The sequence below is a fragment of the Geotrypetes seraphini genome, chromosome 14, assembly GCF_902459505.1.
Source record: "Geotrypetes seraphini chromosome 14, aGeoSer1.1, whole genome shotgun sequence".
Classification (NCBI taxonomy): Eukaryota; Metazoa; Chordata; class Amphibia; order Gymnophiona; family Dermophiidae; genus Geotrypetes; species Geotrypetes seraphini.
Window position 1 is genome coordinate 41,339,031 of NC_047097.1, and position 20,510 is coordinate 41,359,540.

Genomic DNA, 20,510 nt, shown 5'->3' on the forward strand with positions numbered 1-20,510 from the left:
TCAAAAAGGCTGAGAAGCCTTAGGTGCAGCAGAAGGTTGGGGTTTTTGCTGCTTCTGAGGTTGCTGCTTCTTAAGAAGAGGGCGAGTGTATGGAGCTGGCTTTGGAGCATAACGCCGTTGGTAGATAAGAGCAGGGCGTGCAGGCTTGGCAGGAGCTGGCTTTGGCTTAGGTCTAACAATTGAAGCAAAAGATTTCTCATGGTCAGACAATTTCTTGGTGGCTGCCTCAATAGAGTCATCAAAGAGGTCATTGCCCTCACAAGGAATGTTATCTAAGCGGACTTGAAGATTAGGGTCCATATTGATGGTATTGAAGCCAGGCAAGACGCCGCCTAGCCACAGAGCAAGCAGCTGCTCGAGCAGACAACTCGAATGCATCATAAGATTACTGTAGGAGATGCAACCGGAGTTGAGACAAAGAAGCAATAACTTCTTAAAATTCAAAGTGCATTTGAGTATTCAAATAATGCAAGAACTTTGGCAATAATGAAATCAGAAATTCAAAATAAGTAATGAATTGAAAATTATAATTGAGGACTTTAGAGGACATCATAGCATTTTGATAGATGCGATGTCTGAATTTGTCCATAGTCTTCCCTTCCCTTCCACGAGGAACGGTGGCATAAACCTTGGAAGGATATGACCTCTTTAAGGAGGACTCGACAAGGAGGGATTGATGAGATAACTGAGTGTTGTCAAATCCTTTGCGATGCACAGTTTTATACCTAGAGTCCAATTTTCCTGGAATAACTGGTATGGAAAAAGGTGTCTCCATGCATCGACCAAAAGTCTGATTCAAAAGCTTATGAAGTGGAAGCTTAAGAGACTCTGCCGGAGGTTGAGGAAGATGCATGACTTCTAGATACTCCTTAGAGTATTTTGAGCCAGTATCTAATTGAAGATTCAAGTCCACAGCCATCTGATGAAGGAAAGACGAGAAAGCTAGATGGTCTACCAATGCTTTGCCTCGAGAAGGACTCGAGGATGTCAAGGCAGCATGAGTTGAAGATGAAGCTTCGGCATCAAAGGAACCTGATGACTTGGACGAGGCAATCGAAACTGGAATATCCTCGAGGTCCGGCATCGGAGACCTCAAACGAGGTGTCTGTGGTCTGGTCGAGGTTGGAGTAGATCGAGGCTTAGAGGAAGATGGTCTGTCTTGAGAAGACGAACTATGCCTGGAATGATGCCTCGAACGTCAATGAGAACTGTCTGGAACCAGATCTCGAGGAGATTTTGCCTCGGAGACGAGAGCAGCAGATGCTATTGGATGAATAGGACTAGAGGCTGTAGATCGAAACTCCAGAGGCTTGGTGGAGGAACCTCAATGCACTCCCAAAGACTCTGCTCCTTGTACAGAGTGTGAGGATTCCCATCGAGGCACTCGCAAAGAATTTGCTCCTTGCTTTACATGCTTGGATGCCAGACCAGACACTCGCAGAGACTCTGCTCCCTGCAAAGAGTATGTAAGTTCAGACTGGGGCAAAGGAAGCGACTCGACCTGTGGGAGTCTGCTGAATGCCCAAGGAAGCAGTTTGGGTCCCATGTTAGTAAGGATCTGAATAAACTGCTTCTCTAACATGGTCTGGAAAGAAGCCGGCAAGGATGGATCCACACCTGAAACCTGACCACCTGCTTTGGCTGGAGGTTCCTTCGAAGTAGTGTGAGTGTGCTTCGACCTGGGAGTCTTAGACACTTTGATCACCACTGGCGGAACTGACTGCTGAGCTATCTGACCTGAGGAAACAGTGGAAGATACAGCAGATGACGTTGAAGCAAGAGCCGCTGCAAACAACGAAGGTCTGATGAGGCTTGAGGTGGAAGCAGTAGGTGCATAAGGAGCCTTGGTGGGATAATGCAGATTCCCCATCTGAAATCTGAGGTACTGACGGGAGGCCGGATGAATGGGAATATGAGTGTAGGCCTCCTTGAGATCCAGAGAGCATAACCAGTCGTTCTGCTTGAGAAGGGGATAAAGGGATGCCAGGGACAACACTCAAGACGCCTTCGAAGTCAAGGGATCAGTAGAAGACTCCATCTCGAAAAGCTTGTCCACCAAAATGCAACGACACTTGAAAGCACGAGGCTGAAGTGTTTGGCATGGCAGGCACGACCTAGGATGATGTTTAGGCCCAAGGCACTTGAGGCAGCATCCGTGAGGTTCCGTAAGAGAGATCGCGCGCTGACACTTGCTACACCTCTTGAAGCCCATGTCAGGCCGGGACATAGAAGGAAAAATAGCCGCCGCAAAATTGAAGCCCTTGGGTTGCGGCCGAGTGGCCTGTCCCAGAAAACGAACGTAAGAATTTTTTTATTTTTTTAAACTAAAAGAAATAAACACAAACCATGGTTGAGAGAAGGCACAAAGGAAAGAAGCTAAACGCAGAGAGTCAAAGACTGACTTCTCGGCTCTGCCGAAAATTGAGAACTGAGGAGATGCACCCTGTGCTGGGTGGGAGGGCACTCGCAAATGCGCAGTGCGGGCGACTCGAAACTTCGAGTTTCTTCAAGCAAGTCTGCTTGTGAGGCGTCCGCATCCGGGCTCCGTTGATGACGTGAAAATATCTGCCTGCTTGTCCTGGGATAATTAATCGTACCTTTGACTTCCAGGGGTTTAGCTAAGGCAAAGGGGAAGGCCTCATCCCTAACAAACTCCTGGGAAACAAACCCCTCACAAAACTGTGGATAGCTTATATAGCGCTTACCCTTTTTTAATTTTTTTTAAAGTGTCAATGTTCACTTCTTTATTTGATTTGGTTCTGTAACTTCAACAGTTACTTCCTTCTCTTCCTTTTCTACTGGGACCTTCTACACTGGGGAAGTGTCTTTTATACTCCTAGCATGGCTCATGTGTTTCTAGAGCCCAACCCCTGTCTCTGATAGGTCAACCTCATCTAGTGCTTCTGTTGGAAGATAGGGCTGGGAACTATGCTTTACATAATTCTTAAGGTCCTCCCAGACTGGCTGAGCTACTCAGCCTCTGTAGGAGTGTTTCCCTCTACCAATCCTCTGAGGACGGTACATAGCTGTTTCTCCATTCAGCAGCTACCCATGGATTTTGTGCCATTCCCTCAGGTAAGAGTTTTTATTTTCCTCATTTCGGCTGTCTTGCCATTATTCTGACTTGATTCCCTCAGGTTTTGGAGCAAAGTATTCATTTTCTCTAGCGTCATCCTACTGGAACCCAGGACCCCACATCACGATATGCATGAGAGAGACTTACATGCTTATTACCTCCATTATATGTAAATCTTTCTCATGAACATTTGTTAAGAGCATCCTGTACCTGACCCATTGGCAAGTCAGGATGTTAGGATATTCTTCATTAATATGCATGAAAGAGATTTGTGTACAATGGAGAGAGGCATATTTAACAGGGATATCCTGAAAACCTGACCTGTTGATGTTTTTCAAGGACTGAGAATGACTACCACTGCTGTAGGCTATCCCTATGTATTCTTGTACATGAAGGTATTTCAAAGGTAATTAAAAGATGATTGTGTTTTCGAGTGGGTGCTTGTGGATTACAGAGAGAGAAAAATGGCAGACCCCTGTGTGAGATTTTCTTGCACTCCTGGCTGAGGGCTGGAGATGCCACAGCCTGGAACTGATTAGCTCAGCTGTGAACTCAGGGAGGCAAAACTACAGAACAGACATGGTGCTGTTTTCTTTTTTTGTGACTTCTGCTACACCCCAGATTAAGGCACTTTAAAAGACCATCCATTTTATGGACAGGAACAGACAGAAGAATAGTAAACTGAAGGAATTCAAGGTTGAACTGCGATGTTTGTCTTAAGGTACAAATTGGGATAGATATTTTGGGGCCTCTGAGAACTGTTAGCAAAGGCTTGGAATCCAGACAAGACTCTAATGCTTTTCTCTTAGTAGTGAATATAATCTGTGCAAAAAGATTTTGTTTGGGATTTACAATGTGTTTTCAACTTCTGATATTCCTAATTGGACATTTATAACTAGTATTCTAATAAAGACACTGCTTTAAAGCATACCCCAAAATCCATACTGCCTTCCAAGAATACTGGGGGATCCAACTCCACGTAATCCTGCTCTGCTCTTCTCATACACTGGACCATCCTTGCAGGACCTAGGGGGTGGGTCTATATGTCCGGATTTTACATACGTAAAATCTGGTAATCCTAATTTCATTACACATGTTCCAGTGCTTCTTAGATTTTGTAATTTTTTAAATTAGAGGCACTACAGATAACTTACCTAAAAGTTCTTTCTTCTTTGTGCACTCTCTCTCAGGAGGTCACAAAGTTCTAAAGAACTGTTCAAGTGATTTATCATGCTGACATATGAAATTACTAAATAAAAGTCAATTCTGCAGGCCTTGCTCTTGGGAAGCCTAGGAAGTATAGTTAGCTGCTTGCTTGAGTGATTATGGCTGGCTCTGCTCATTATAAGAATACTTGTTTCAATAGCAGCCCATTTACACAAGAATCTTTCCAAAACTCTAATGTTTTGCTTCTGTAATGGATTTTCTAAGAACATTTGGGTAAGTTATCAGTAGTGCCCCTAATTACATCCAAGATTTTAAGTTTGTACAACCAAATTTTGAAACACAAGAAACCACTATCAATTATACTTGAATATCAGAATGTTATGAGGTACATAAATTTTTAAAAAATCTAAAAACCTGCCTAAATCAGTACTTGGACGATCAAAAAGGTCATCTAAGTATCGATAATCAAACAGGGTTTTTGATGTATCTAAAACCAGCTTAGGCCTTTTCACTGCCTCTGTGAGCCCAGAGTGAAAAGGGGCGTTTTGGAGGAGTGGGTAGGACAGGAGGTGGGCGAGATGTGAGCCGACCTACACTTAGTCAACCGGCAGCCATAATCAAAAAGTTTGACAGGTGCCTGGACAGAACTTATATGTTTTGACTTAGACCAAGTCAAAACAGGTATAAGTTGTGGATTGGGCCACTGAGATGATCGCTCAGGCAACCCGTCCCCCCACCCCCGTAACGATCGCGGCAGGAAAGATACCCAGTCTCTCCTGCCCGAAGCCACCGCAAACCCCCCCCCCCCCCCCGAATGATCACCAGCAGGAGAGTTTCCCAATCTCTCCTGCCGACATTCCCAAACCCTCCCGTAATCTTCCCTGGCAGGAGGGATGCTGAATCCCTCCTGCTGCGATCCCCTGAGCCCTCCCGCAATCTTCCCTGGCAGGACTTTGGAATGGCAGCAGCGCTCATGTTTAAAAAGCAGACAGGCTAAGTAATATTAGCATGACGATTGAAAACATTTCCCCGACCCTGAAGAAGTAATTGAAACGTGTCAGGAGTGGTGTGTGCTGCGCTAAAACCTAAGTTTTTTAAAAATTTAAAACATATAATGAAATTGAGACATAATAAGGTCAATGTAAAGGACCAATGAGGATTGGTGCTACTAGTGAGTTAAGCTACTCACTCAGCAATCTGAGGATCCTAGAGTGAATCATAAATATGGCGTGTTTTGATCATGAGCTACTTTAAGAATTTAGTGCTCATGTAGTTATATTGATGATTACTGACGTCTATTTGATCATCCAAGTAGCCACACTGAGGAGTGCATCCAACTGATGGCATGTGGGCATGCAAATCCAAGTATAACATTGCACCTAATTTCTGGGAATGCACCTGAGCTGCCCTTCCCCCTCCCATGGTCATACCCCATTCTGAGTTGCATGCTATAACATTTTGGCGCACATGTTATAGATTAAGACATAGGGCTCAAGGATCTCCCATATGAAGAACGTCTAGGTAAATTGCAGCTATACTCTCTCGAGGAACGCAGAGAGAGGGGAGACATGATAGAGACGTTCAAATATGTTACTGGCTGTATTGAGGTAGAAGACATCTTTTTCCTTACAGGACCTACAGCAACAAGAGGGCATCTGTTAAAAATCAAGGGTGGGAGATTCCATGGAGACATTAGGAAGTATTTCTTCACTGAAAGGGTGGTTGATCGTTGGAATGATCTTCCACTTCAGGTAACTGAGGCCAGCAACGTGCTCGATTTTAAGAAAAAATGGGATAAGCATGTGGGTTCACTTCAAGGAAGTGCTTAGGGGGGAGGGTTCTTAGAGTGGGCAGACTTGGGCCGATGGTCCTTTTCTGCCGTCATATTCTATGTTTCTAGGGCACATCTGCACCTAACTCCTAATTTGTGCCAATTAACTCCAATAATTGATTGTTAGAACATAATTGACATCTGGGATTCATGTCCATATTTGGGCGACCTATATTACTTAATGAGTTTTATTATTGAAACTGTATTTTACAAACATCTGTATTTTTATTGTATTATTGTATTTCGTTGATGTCCAACTCTTTTTAGTGTAAACCGCCTAGAACTTTTGGTTATGGCGGTATAAAAGAATAAAGTTGTTATTATTATTATTATTATTAAATCTGGGAGTTGACGCCTTATATGAGGCACCAAGTTACGAAATTGTCAATAGCTGTCACATTTTTTTCTGATCGCAGTTTCAACAAAAAATGTAAGCAAGCAAACAGTAATAGTTTATAGTTTATTTATTTCTATCCCGCGTTATACAAGGCGGGTCACAGTAAATACATACACAATTATAAAACATCATTACATACAATACAGACTAAGCACATTTCCGCGACCAGCGCTTAAAGTTACAATAAAGGACTCAATTTCTATACTTCATCTTGCAAAATAGAAACCTCTTCAATAATTTCTTAAAATTGTACATATTTTCCTGCTCATGTACATATGTTGGAATCTCATTCTATACTTGTGGTCCTATACAGGAAAACATGCTTATCGTGGACACTTTCAACCACAATTGCTTAACCGATAGAATATACAAAACAATGTGATCCACAGAACACAACTTTGGAAGTGGAACATATGGCAGAACACTATCCACTAAGTACTTTGGCACTAGTCCATGTACACAGAGATACACCATTGCCAACAACTTATAACGTATCCTGTACTCTAGTTTCAATCAATACAGTTTAATATAGTATTTTGTCACTATGTGACATTTCCGCTCCCCGAGACGGTCATGTCAGAGTGAAACCCCAGCCTAAATCCTTTGTCCGAGACCAGAGACTGACTGAGAATGATCAGGCAGGGGATACTGAAAACAGAGCTGCCTATCCTGAGCCATCTGAACCTGATCAGGGGCCAGAATACGAGTTAGCTCCACAGCCCAGTAAAAATCCCAGTTACAGTAAGAGGTTTAATCAGGCTCCCAGTGGTATTCTGCCCAGCATCCTGGGGGGAAGCCCAAGAGCCCGAAAGCTAGGCACACAGACACCTAGAACAGGGTGTGGCCCATAGACTCTTAAGCAGCTCTCCAAGGCAGTAAGACAGGCTGCACACAAGGACCTGGCAGGGAAGGTTCTCCGGGCCAGGCAAAGGCCAGACCTCGCTCAGGAACCCATGGAGTGTGAGGATTCCATTCCTCAGGAGCCAGCAGAGCAGCTGGGTATGCCAGAAAACATGGACACGGCTGAATGGTCCATGCCTGAAGCTGACAACGAGGAAGCCATGGATGTGAGCTGGGCAGCCTCTCACTAAGTACTAGAGGTACGGGGTGTATAAGAATATAGTTGTGAAAATTGATAAAAACTATTCTTGTTTGGTGTGCAAAGCCAAGCTCAGAGCAGTGCTGCACCAGCACTGATTACGTTGCTGCACTCCAGCTGTGCCAAAAGCCCAGAGAAACTGAAGGAAGTTTGCTGGCTTGTGAAGCAGTTTCCCAGTTACCTATTTAAGTTCAAAGGACTTACAGAATTGGGGTTGGAGCCCCGAAGATCTAAGGGTGGGATTCAGAGGGAGCTTGTTAAAGCTATGTAATAAAAAGGGGAACCAGCAATTCTGTTGCCCAACAGTGGGAAAGACTGGAAATTGTTGCTGGAATGACTAGAGCCTGCAGTAATGTTTTATTTTTTCTTTTCATGATTGAAGTTTGTTTTACAATGTGAAATTTAAGTGCCTGGTGAAGAAACCAGATTATATGATTAAAAGTCCAGGACTCAAGAGTATTCTTAAGGACTTACTTTTTGGGACTAATTTTGTGTTCTCTTGCTGAGACTGTGGTTCAGTGCGGGGTGGAGCCCCTAGAACCTGGACTGTGAACTTACCTAACATAAACACTGCTGTTCTTTCATTGAACTGTTTGAAAGATAAAAATCTGTGTTTTTTTTTCCTTTGGAGAAGAAAAGGAAGATTGTGCGCTAGTGCTTCCTTATATGATTTTTGGTTTTCTAGTCATTGTGTTTTGGTGACAAATTAAACTTTGGACATTGTTTTTGAGTTGACTTGGCTCGCTGTGCTTTATTTTAGCGAAGCCCAAAGTATTGGGACACCAGTGAGGTCTTCCACTTTGGGAGCCACGCCAGGGTCGTGCTGCCGCCTGTCGGTGGTCTTCCACAAGCTTCCCGGGACCCCGGCAGGTGACATGTTCATGCCTCCCTAGTCTAAAAAACATCATAACTACCAAATTTTATGCAACCTGCAAAGCATGCAGCATTGAGACCACCAGAAGAATGAGGTTACAATAGTCAAAACATAAGACAAGTCTGCCAAGAATTTTAAAACAACCACCTTGTCCTCTGCAGTCATATGAACTAATGTTAACAGGGAATGACACGGGGACAAATTTTTCCCCGTTCCCGTGGGAACTCATTTTCCCGTCCCAGTGAGTTCTTTTTCTGTCCCTGCCACATTCCTGCACGTTCCATCCTCATCTGCACAAATCTCAAATACTTTAAGTTCAAATAATTTTTATTGATGCAAACAACAACAAATACAACACTTGTATAACAATGATGATGCATCAAATAGCACAGTTACTTACCGTAACAGGTGTTATCCAGGGACAGCAGGCAGATATTCTTAACGCATGGGTGACCTCTAAGCTAACAGAGAGGGAGGAGGGATGGTTGGCCATTAGGAAAATAAATTATGTAACACAGATTGGCCGAAGTGTCCATCCCTTCTGGAGAAGGTATCCAGACAGTAGTGAGTAGTGAACGTGTGAACTGAGGACCAAGTGGCAGCCTTGCAGATTTCCTCGATGGGCGTGGAACGGAGGAAAGCCACAGAAGCAGCCATAGCTCGGACCCTGTGAGCCGTGACAGCACCTTCCAGTGAGAGACCGGCCCGAGCATAACAGAACGCAATGCAGGCAGCAAGCCAGTTGGAAAGCGTCCGTTTAGAGACAGGGCGACCTAGACGGTTAGGGTCGAAGGACAAAAAGAGCTGAGGGGACGAGCGGTGAGACCTGGTACGGTCAAGGTAGTATGCAAGGGCACGCTTACAGTCCAGCGTGTGCAACGCCTGTTCCCCAGGATGAGAATGGGGCTTAGGGAAAAAGACAGGCAACACAATGGATTGGTTGAGGTGGAAGTCCGAGACCACTTTGGGAAGGAATTTAGGATGGGTACGCAGAACCACCTTGTCATGGTGAAAAACAGTGAAAGGTGGGTCGGCAACCAGTGCATGTAGCTCACTATCCCTCCTGGCAGAGGTGATGGCAATGAGGAAAAGCACCTTCCATGTCAGAAATTTGAGTGAAGCAGTGGCGAGAGGCTCAAACGGAGGTTTCATGAGGACTGATAAAACCACATTCAGGTCCCTGACGACTGGAAGAGGTTTCAGAGGTGGTTTGACATTGAAGAGGCCTCTCATGAACCGGGAAACCAGGGGATGAGCTGTAAGCGGTTTTCCGAGGATAGGTTCATGAAACGCAGTGATGGCACTGAGGTGGACTCTGATTGAGGTGGACTTGAGGCCAGCATCGGATAGAGAGAGCAAATAGTCCAGTACAGTTTCCACCGCTAATGAGGTGGGATCGTGGTGATGCAGTAGACACCAAGAGGAGAACCTGGTCCACTTCTGATGGTAACATTGGAGGGTGGCCGGTTTCCTGGAGGCATCCAAAATGCTACGGACAGGCTGAGACAGATTCTCTAGGGAGGTCAGCCCGAGAGAAACCAAGCTGTCAGGTGGAGCAAGGACAGATTGGGATGTAGTAGAGACTGATGCTGCTGCGTAAGTAGAGTAGGAAACACAGGAAGAGGAATGGGCTCCCTGGAGCTGAGCTGGAGCAGGAGGGAGAACCAGTGTTGGCGAGGCCACCGAGGAGCGATGAGAATCATGGTGGCTCTGTCCCTGTGGAGCTTGAATAGCGTCCGCAACATCAGAGGCAGTAGAGGAAAGGCATAGAGGAACCGATCCGTCCAGTCGAGCAGGAATGCATCCGGGGTCAGACGATGAGGAGAGAAGAGACTGGAACAGAATTGGGGCAGCTGATGGTTGTGAGGAGCTGCAAAGAGGTCCACCTGAGGAGTGCCCCAGAGAGCAAAGATGGAGTGGAGTGTGGGAGGATCCAGGGTCCACTCGTGAGGTTGAAGGATGCGGCTGAGATTGTCGGCCAGGGAGTTCTGTTCGCCCTGGATATAGACAGCCTTGAGGAAGAGACTGTGGGCCATGGCCCAGGTCCAGATGCGGATGGCCTCCTGACAGAGGAGGGGAGATCCGGTGCCGCCTTGCTTGTTTATGTAGTACATGGCGACTTGGTTGTCTATGCACAGGAGAAGAACCTGAGGGTAGAGAAGGTGCTGGAAGGCCTTGAGAGCATAGAACATGGCCCTGAGTTCCAGGAAATTGATGTGATGTTGACGCTCCTGCAGGGTCCAGAGTCCCTGGGTGCGAAGATCTCCCAGGTGAGCGCCCCATGCATAGGGGGAGGCATCTGTGGTTATGATCATGGAGTGAGGGGGTAGATGAAAGAGTAGACCCCTGGAAAGATTGGAGGAGTTCAACCACCATTGAAGAGATTGCTGAAGAGACGATGTCACAGAGATGGGATGAGAAAGAGGATCCGTGGTCTGTGACCATTGGTTGGCCAGAGTCCATTGGGGTGTCCTGAGGTGGAGTCGTGCCAGAGGAAGCACATGGACCGTCGAGGCCATGTGGCCCAGGAGGACCATCATTTGCCGAGCTGGAATGGAGCGACGAAGGAGCAGCCGACGGCAGAGGTGGAGCAGGGTCCGTTGGCGGTCTGAGGGGAGAAACGCCCTCATCAGAGTGGTGTCGAGGGCGGCTCCAATAAACTGAAGTCGCTGTGTGGGAAGAAGATGCGACTTGGGGTAGTTGATCTCGAACCCCAGGAGGTGGAGGAAGGAGATGGTGTGCTGAGTGGCTTGTAGGACAAGAGGAGACGTAGGTGCTTTCACTAACCAATCGTCCAAGTAGGGGGAACACCTGGAGGTTGTGGGACCTGAGAAAGGCCGCCACCACAATGAGGCACTTGGTGAACACCCTGGGTGATGATGCGAGGCCAAACGGTAGCACTTTGTACTGATAGTGACGGTGCTGAACCTGAAATCGAAGGTAGCGACGTGAAGTCGGATGGATTGGAATGTGAGTGTAGGCCTCTTTGAGGTCTAGGGAGCATAGCCAGTCGTGTTGAGAGAGAAGAGGGTAAAGCGTGGCCAGGGAGAGCATTCTGAACTTTTCCTTGACCAGACACTTGTTTAGGTTCCTGAGATCGAGGATGGGACGGAGGTCTCCAGTCTTCTTGGGAACCAGGAAGTAGCGGGAGTAGAAGCCCTGACCCCTTTGGTCTGGAGGTACCTCTTCGATGGCATTGAGAAGAAGGAGGGATTGGACCTCCCGCAGGAGGAGGAGTGATTGGGAGGAGTGAGAAACAGACTCTATGGGAGGATTGTCTGGTGGAAGAGTCTGGAAGTTGAGAGAGTAGCCGTGGTGAATGATGTTGAGGACCCACAGGTCTGATGTGATGACTTCCCAACGGCTGAGGAAGAGTCGAAGGCGTCCTCCGATCGGCTGAGGAAGAGGCAATGATGGTGGGAGGTTGGCTATGCCCTGGAGAAAAGAGTCAAAAGGGCTGAGATGGTTTTGACGGAGGGAGAGGCTTGGCAGGTTGGTAAGACTGTGAGCGCGCCTGAGTTTGGTGCTGTTGACGAGGTCGGTGAGGCTGTTGTTGAGGCAGGTTGAGAGGTCTGGCCGAGAACCTGCGTTAGTAGGAAGACTGCTGTCTGTAGGGGCGAGCAGGTGGAGTCTTCTTCTTAGGTTTGATCAGGGTATCCCACCTGGTCTCGTGTGCCGAGAGTTTCTGGGTAGTTGAGTCCAGGGACTCCCCAAAGAGTTCATCACCAAGACAAGGTGCGTTAGCCAGGCGGTCTTGGTGATTAATGTCGAGGTCAGAAACTCTCAGCCAGGCCAGGCGCCTCATGGCAACAGCCATGGCAGATGCTCGAGAGGTCAGCTCAAAAGAGTCATAAATGGAGCGCACCATGAATTTCCGGAGTTGGAGTAAACTGGAAATTTGTTGTTGAAAAACCGGGACCTTACGCTCAGGGATGTACTTTTGTAAGGAGGAGAGTTGTTGCACCAGATACTTCATGTAGAAGGAGAAGTGGAAGGTGTAATTATTAGCCCTGTTGGCAAGCATGGAATTCTGATAAAGGCGCTTGCCAAATTTATCCATCATTCTGCCCTCTCTGCCAGGAGGGGTGGAGGCATAAACACTGGAGCCCTGGGTCTTCTTTAAGGTGGACTCCACTAGAAGGGATTCATGGGGTAGTTGAGGTTTGTCAAACCCCGGGATAGGAATGACCCTGTATAAACTATCCAGTTTTCGAGGGGCTCCCGGTACCGTGAGAGGGTTTTCCCAATTTTTGTAAAAAGTTTCCCGTAAGATGTCGTGAACGGGTAACTTCAAAAATTCTTTGGGGGTTCTTCGAAGTCCAAGGCGTCAAGGAAAGCCTGGGACTTCTTAGAGTCGGATTCCAACGGGATAGAAAGAGCCGCCGACATTTCCCTTAGAAATTTTGTGAATGAGGACTGTTCAGGTTTGGAACTGGTATCGACCATCGAGGGTTCCTCGTCCGTTGATGAAGCTTCATCATCGGTACCGGGTAGGGATTCTTCCCATAAGTCCGGGTCCCTGACGTCGGTGTGCGCAGGACGGGACGGTGGTGTGGATGGCTCAGTGTGGCGAGTCTTAGAGAGAGATTTGCCAGAGCGCATCGAGAAGGTACCGGGGGAGGAAGACCGGTGTCGGTCCCAGTCTCGGGGGGACTGGTGTCTGTCTCTATGTCGGAGAGGGTCGGCGTCAGAGCGTGGTTGCACGGGAGGATTGAGTGGTTCAGCCGTGAGTACCAGCATGGACGTGTTCAACGGTACCAATGGTGTCGACACCGGTAGTATGGTGCGAGGCTCGGGCCGGTCCGGTACCGGAAGGAGCGGGGCCAACATTGCTGGCAACAAGTGTTGGAGTTGTTGCTGTAGTTGCTCCTGCAATTGGCTTTGGAGTATGGCCGCAATGCGGTCGTCCAGAGGAGGCACCGGTACCGCTTTTTTCTTTTTCGGTACCATAGGTGCCGCTTCATGCCCCGGCGATGAGGAGGCCGATGACGAGGCACTCACCGAAATCGGGGCGAAGCGTTTGCGGGGTCGGTGTGATGCCGGGAGGACCAGCGTCGCCGCTGTGGCAGGAGGACGCTCAAGGGAAGTGGAAGGCTTCTTAGCCAGCTTACCTGGTGCCAGCGACCCCGAGGAAGGATCAGGCGTCGTCGAAGTAGTCGGTGCCGACTTTTGCGGTGCCGCTGACAGCGCGGCCGATTCCATGGCAGATCCGGTACCGAAAAGGATATTCTGTTGGATCTGTCTATTTTTTAATGTACGTTTTTTAAGAGTAGCACAGCGGGTGTAGGTGTCAGCCCGATGCTCTGGACCCAGGCACTGTAGGCATCAATTGTGCGGGTCAGTGAGAGAGATCGGGCATGCATACCACTGGCACTTCTTAAAGCCCGGCTGAGGGGGCATGAAGGGAAACACGGCCTTCGCAAAATCAAAACCGGAGGCCTGTATGGTGGCAACAGGCCCCACTGGGGCCGGCCTGAAAAATAAAGAAAAAGCAAAGTTGTTTTTTTTTTTTTTTTTTTTAGAACGGAAAAGAAACCCGAAGGGAAAGGAACAAAAAGGAAGACAATTTCGCGAGCGGGAAGGCAAATTTTTCAACAGCCGTTGAAAACACATGCGTCTTCTTCGCTCCGCGGAAACGAAGAAACTGGGGACCACGCTCTCCTCCGTCGGGCGGGAAGGCACTCGCGCATGCGCGGTGCGGCCAACTAGAACTTTCTAGTTAAAAGTGTCCGTACCGAGGCTCCGTCGGTGACGTCACCCATGCGTTAAGAATATGCTGCCTGCTTGTCCTGGGATAAATATGATGAACATATTGATGTGGTCAATATTACAAGGTGCTTAGTATAATGAGGCATCGAGTAAAATACATCCCATATAAACCTAGAAAATACCTTCATCCCCCATCAAACCCCACTCAGTCTATGTATGACTACGTTTTAAATCATTTAATACCCTCTAACTTCCCTCCCCAAACCCTCCCTTCCCTTCCCCATTCAAAGGTACTCTCCTTCATCCCCCATCAAACCTCAATAGGACTACATATTTGAATCTATTTAATACCCTCTACCTTCCCTCCCCAAACCCTCACTTCCCCTTCCAATGGTACTCTCTACCCCTCCTCAATCTCTGTTAGGACACCCATCTTAAAACTGCACTACGACCTTTAGGAAATAAGGCTTGCAAATATGGATCCCATATTTGCATAAACAACATCTTTCGCTTCCTCATCCTTCCAGCATCTCTAGCTTCCCAGATGGCCAACTGATGCAACTGGTTTCGCCAATGCCAAAACTTTGGAGGGTCAGGGATCGTCCAATATTGAAGAATACATTTTTTGGCCAGTAGACTCATTTTCCTACACAGCGTCCTATGCCCCTTAGGCAAACTACAAAAAGCTTCTGGCAAATCCAAAATAAAATGGAATGGAGAGTAGCGCAAAGATCTTCCAATTAACTCAGACATATAAGATATTATTCGCTTCCAAAAATGGTGAATAATGGGACAAAACCAAAAAGCATGTCCCAAAGTGTGCTCCCCCAACCCACATTTATGATATAATGGAGTAGGAAGACCTCCACCATAGAACAACTGTGTACGAGTTTAATAGGCGCGTAATGTTACACTGTAATATGTTTCTCTTAACCATGCACATTGTATCACCCCAGGTGTAGTAGCCCTTAAAGAACAGGCAACATATCAATGTCCCAAATTAAGCTGTAATTCTCTTTCCCATTTATCCCAAATATTCTGGTAGTCCTTATCTGGTTGTAATTTTTATAAGCTAGCATGAATGCTTGATACTGAAAGAGATAATCCTTCCTCGGGGCTTATGCAGTTAAGGCAGAGCTTGCAGGAATTGAATAGGAACAAGGTTAAAACTGGCGGGGGCAGGACGGAGAAATTGAGTTCCAGCGGTAATGGGGACAAATTTGTCCCAGTGTCATTCTCTAGTACTGATACAGAAGGAGATCGGCACAGATGTCTCAGTCTCTGTCAGCCTTCTTTCTCCAGGAGCAAGTGTCATCAGCATCTTGCTCTCTGTTCAAGCCAACCCTACAGCGAAAGAAGGTTCTATTTGTTTCCTTTGTCCACTTTTACATGTTAGTGATGTCAGAAGAGCCCTATATATTGTAAGGATACTTAGTCATACAGTTCCGAACAAAGGCAGAATCCATGTAAACGGTATCTACGTGACTCTCCTGACACACACAGGAACTTTGACCCCTGTTTTTTTTTAAAAACAGAGGATGCTATTATGTTTGATTCACTGCAGCTGATGAAAATACTTAAGTTGGGCGACTCGACCCTTTCAAATTCCACAGGGTACAGCCCTATCCTGCTGATCCATTCATTTATCATTCAGACTGCGGTGAGAATAAACAGGCCTTTCCTTCCTTCTACAGATGTTTACTTTTGCTCTCCTCTTTCCTCTTACAGGAATTTTAAGGCTTCTACTTCAGTGATGGCAGAAACGTGCAGCCCAGGAAGGAGTCAGTTAGAGAAAGACCTCTTAACTCTTCTGTGAGTCAGGGCTGGGATTCGGACTGAATCGTCCTACTGCCCTGATCAAAACACTGTTATCTCTAACAATACTGCACATTCCTCTTCCCCTCCCAGAGGTGCAGTTTGGCACCACCGTTCAGCTCTAATTTCACTATTACTTCTCCTTGCTTTGGAAAACATCTCTAGAATACCATGTGCATTTATTTTGATTCACACTTAAAGAAACATTTCCACAAAGCTGATATGAAATACTGACAATGCTACTAAACTTCTTGCAAATGTATAGCATATTTGTCTATATTACAAAATATCCACAAGAGGTAAAAATAATAATTATTTCCTCTGAAATCTAGGCTACTTATGTGGTTTGTTGCTCTTGGCCTACCCTCTGACCCCTCTGGGGTCTTGTTAGAGGCAGCTTGCATAATAAAAACCTAAAGAAAAGCTCAGCAGGTATCTGAGAAAAGAATCAACACAAATCCTGAAATCTCAAAGATAAGCAACTTTGGAGGTAAAGTTATTTTGCATCCTGTTGAAGGAGCAGAGAAGAGTATTATGTAATTTCAACACAGCTGGCTTTGACACTGTGTTAAAGTGAATGGTTATGCATTTAAGCCATAATCTGGAGGAGAATGTGGCGCAGTGGTTACAGCTACAGCCTTAGCACCCTGAGGTTGTGGGTTTAAACCCACACTACTCCTTGTGACCCTGGGCAAGTCACTCAGTCTTCCACTGCCCCAGGTACATTAGATAGATTGTGAGCCTACCAGGACAGATAGGGAAAATGCTTGAATTACCTGTATGTAAACCACCCTTTCCCTAATGTTCTGATGCACATTTTGGACAGCAGATCAGAATTTACAGAGACAATATACTAAGCATTAGAGAATGAGACAGTGGATGTTACCCGCGGCTAGCCGCAGGTAATCCACCGAAACTGTAGAGGGGGGAAAGGTGCTCACCGCAGGTGCAGGGACAAGGCCATCCACCGCCCCATGGAGCGGTGAATGGCCTTGTCCCCACAGTTAAGGGAGGGAATGCGCGCGGCCCCCTCCCTCCTTCCTACGAATCTATCTCCCTCCCCCTTACCTTTGCGGCGTGTTTTAAGGTTTCAGAGTACTTGTTGAAAGCCACCAGAGCCTACGTGCGTGTGTGGGCAGAAGCTTCTCCTCTGACGCAACTTCTGGTTGCGTCAGAGGAAAAGCTTCCGCCCACACATGCACACAGGCTCCGGTGGCTTTCAACAAGTACTCTGAAACCTTAAAATGTGCTGAGAAGGTAAGGGAGAGGGAGGGAGATGCATGGACCGCACGAGGGGTGCCGAAGGGCAGTGAGATGGCGAGAGGGAAGGATGTATGCTGTGGAGACATGGACGGGGCGGTGAAGGGGACAGATTTTTTTCCCTGTGTCATTCTCTACTAAGCATACTGCAACACTACACATATCTGACACCGAAAGGCTGCTCCACACTGCATGATGAGGTATTTTATTCCTGTTACCACAATCCTTTCTGTCTACAGATATAAGATGCCTGCTACTGGAAACGATTGCTCACAGTGCACTAAACAGAGCCCTGCATTATTACTTCACAGCATGAGACCTAAGTTTAATTTTAACTTGCCCACGGTATTAAAATAAGTAAGAAGGCTTAATGCAACAAGCCTTTTTAAACTGCACCTCCCCTCTGCTCTATTCCATCAGCAAGACAGGAGAGCAAGAGGAAAAGAACAAACTAAGCATTTACACTAAATATCTTAGTCTACTGGCAGTGTTTGTAGTAGAGAGTTGTACAGGGACAGAAATGTTACCCATCCCTGTCCAACCCCAATGGAATCTAATCCATACTCATTGGTATTCCATCCCCACAATTAATCTCCTCCATCCCCACTTGCAGGAGGCAACACCCATGGTGGACCTAGGATATTTGATACCCGGTGCCAATCATTTTTTTAATACCCCCTCCCATATAAAAAAATATTTTTAGTAATTTTATTTATTTTTATAGCCTGTCCTCCCCAGAGAGCTCAGAATGGGTTCCAGTTTAACATTCATCATGTTACAATATAACATTACCTAGGGTTACAACTTCTCCAACCCCATGCCCATGCTGTGGTGTAAACAAAATAAACAAAAAAAGATTTTTCCTCTCTCTGTTAGGTCCTAGCTCATGCTTGCTGTCGAACACCAGCTCTGTCTAACACCAAATCTGACATATTGTCATCACAAAATAGAAAATACAATTATTTTTTTCTACCTTTTTGTTTTTTGATCATTTTATTATTCAAATCATGTTGGTTCCAGGCTCTGGTTTCTGTTTGTCTTCGGTTAACTTGGTCACCAGGGTCCCCTAACCATTTGAGGTTTTCTTCTTTCTCTGTGCTCGCCGAATATCTTCCATCTCTGTACTTTTCCTTCCACTGCCATATCCAACATTTCTTTCCCATCATCTGCTTTGTGCCCTGGGTCAAATCTCTATATTCCCTTCCATGCAGTATCTCTCCCTTCCTCCCCTTCACTATCATGAGCAACATTTCTTTCTTTCTCCCCATGCATCATGTCTCCCTGCCCTCTACCCTATGTTCAACATTTCTCTCTTCTCCATGCATGTCTCTCTCCCCTCTACCAAATGCAGGATTTCTTCCTCACCCCTTTCTATCTTTATTGCATCTCTCCCTTCATCTCCTCCACTCCATGTCTAACAATTCTTTATTTCTCCCCTCTCCCCATATGCAGCAGCTTTCCATCCCTCCCTCCTATCCCCCTACACATCAGCTTTCCATCCCTCACTCCCATCTCCTTGTTTATCAGCTTTCCTCCCTTCATCCGTCAATGCAGCCGCTTTCCATTCTTTCCATTCATTCATACATCCATCCCTCCCTCTCTCCCGTGCAGCACTTCCCAATCAAATCCCCGTTCCCACCTCCCATGACACCTCGACTTTCAGGCCTCCTAAAGCAGCAGCAGTGGTTGCAGAGACTGGTGGCCAGGCAGAGACAGGTGGTGAACAGGTTTCTCATGGCCTGCCCACCAGGATTTTCCTCTGCCGTGTCATCAGTGATGTCATCAGTGAAGCTGCAGAGGGAAGGCTCCCACAGAGCAGGCCAGGAGCAACCTATTCATCGCCTATTTCTGCCTGCTGGCCTTCACCACCACTGCTGCTGCTTTAGGAGACCTGGACAAGACCTGGGTTTGGCAGGAGACTGAAGGACTCACTAAATGGTGAGTCCAATTTTTTTTTTTAAAGTGAATTGATTCGAATTGATTTACCGAAGTGAATCGATGAATCAGGCAACAATGCTTCCTCCTGCAGTAGTTTAGTTTCTGGACCTTGAGTCTATGGATTTACCCAATACCTGTGGGAAAAATATCTGAATTTTTGCTACAGATCTCAGGGAAATTTATAATTTCTCTGCAGAAATCTGCCTGTGTTAAGGAAATCCATTAAGAGTCACTGTGGATTTTTAGAATTGTCCAAATTCTTTAAGGTTAATGAAAATACACAGGTTTGATTACCTCATTTGTACACCTTTTCAAACGAATTAAAAAGTGTTCTCATAGCTTAATTCATAAACCGAGACCGACCAAGCCTTAACTTATATATAAAAAAGTTCAGGTGTCTACTAGCTTTGAGCCTCAAAGCTGCTGTTTGGTGGTGTCAAGACAACACTGCTGTTATTATTCCAAGCTCTTAAATTTCTTATCTCCACAGAACACAGGGCTAGAAGCTTGTTGGCACAACATAATTCTGGCTTTGGGATGAAGTAATGTACAAACTGGCCCATCCTTCTACATGGGGATACAACTTTATAGGAATATAATTTGTGATAAGCTTTCAGTAATGTTATTTATTTATAATTTGGGGGGTAAAATACTAGGCTAGCATCCTGTACAGAACTGTTGGCCTGTATCTCTGAAAAGGGGATAGATTCCGTATGAACGTAAGGAAGTTCTTCTTCACCGAGAGAGTGGTAGAAAACTGGAACACTCTTCCGGAGTCTGTCATATAGGAAAACACCCTCCAGGGATTCAAGACCAAGTTCAACAAGTTCCTGCTGAACCGGAATGTACACAGGTAGGGCTAGTCTCATGGTGCTGGTCTTTGATCTAGGGGCCGCTGCGTACGATGGACCACTAGTCTGACCCAGCAGCGGCAATTCTTATGTTCTTATTAATGTTGACTAAACAATCTGTGCCAAAATATTGACCATTAAACTGAGTAATGTTCTACACAAACTAATTCACAAAGATCAGTTTGGCTTCACGATTCTCATCTCATTTGCTGCATACTGCTGACTCTCCAGAGGTTTCCCTCTTTTCTATTTTGATAGATGCAAAAAAGATTTTCACACAGAATGACATTGGCTGTAGAAAGGGTATTTCCAATACAGGTAGGGTTATCAGATTTCTTAATGGGGGAAAAAAAAAAAAGAGGACACGAGGCCCCAACCTGTTCTGCCCCCCAACACAAACCTCATCTCTTCTTCCCCGAGTCCAGGCCTCATCAGGAGGGCCTCTGAGCATGCACAGATGTAACACAATGATGTTGCACGCATGTACACATGC

At 46.2% G+C, this 20,510-nt stretch overlaps 1 long non-coding RNA gene across 1 annotated transcript in view; it reads left to right on the forward strand.

Annotated features, from left to right (window-relative positions):
- LOC117348401 overlaps nt 1–16,295 on the forward strand; it is a 106,918-nt gene extending 90,623 nt beyond the window's left edge. Inside the window, exon 2 of the long non-coding RNA XR_004536977.1 lies at nt 15,882–16,295. This is a non-coding gene — a long non-coding RNA (uncharacterized LOC117348401). The remainder of the gene's footprint in view (nt 1–15,881) is intronic.
- Nucleotides 16,296–20,510: the final 4,215 nt, after the last annotated feature.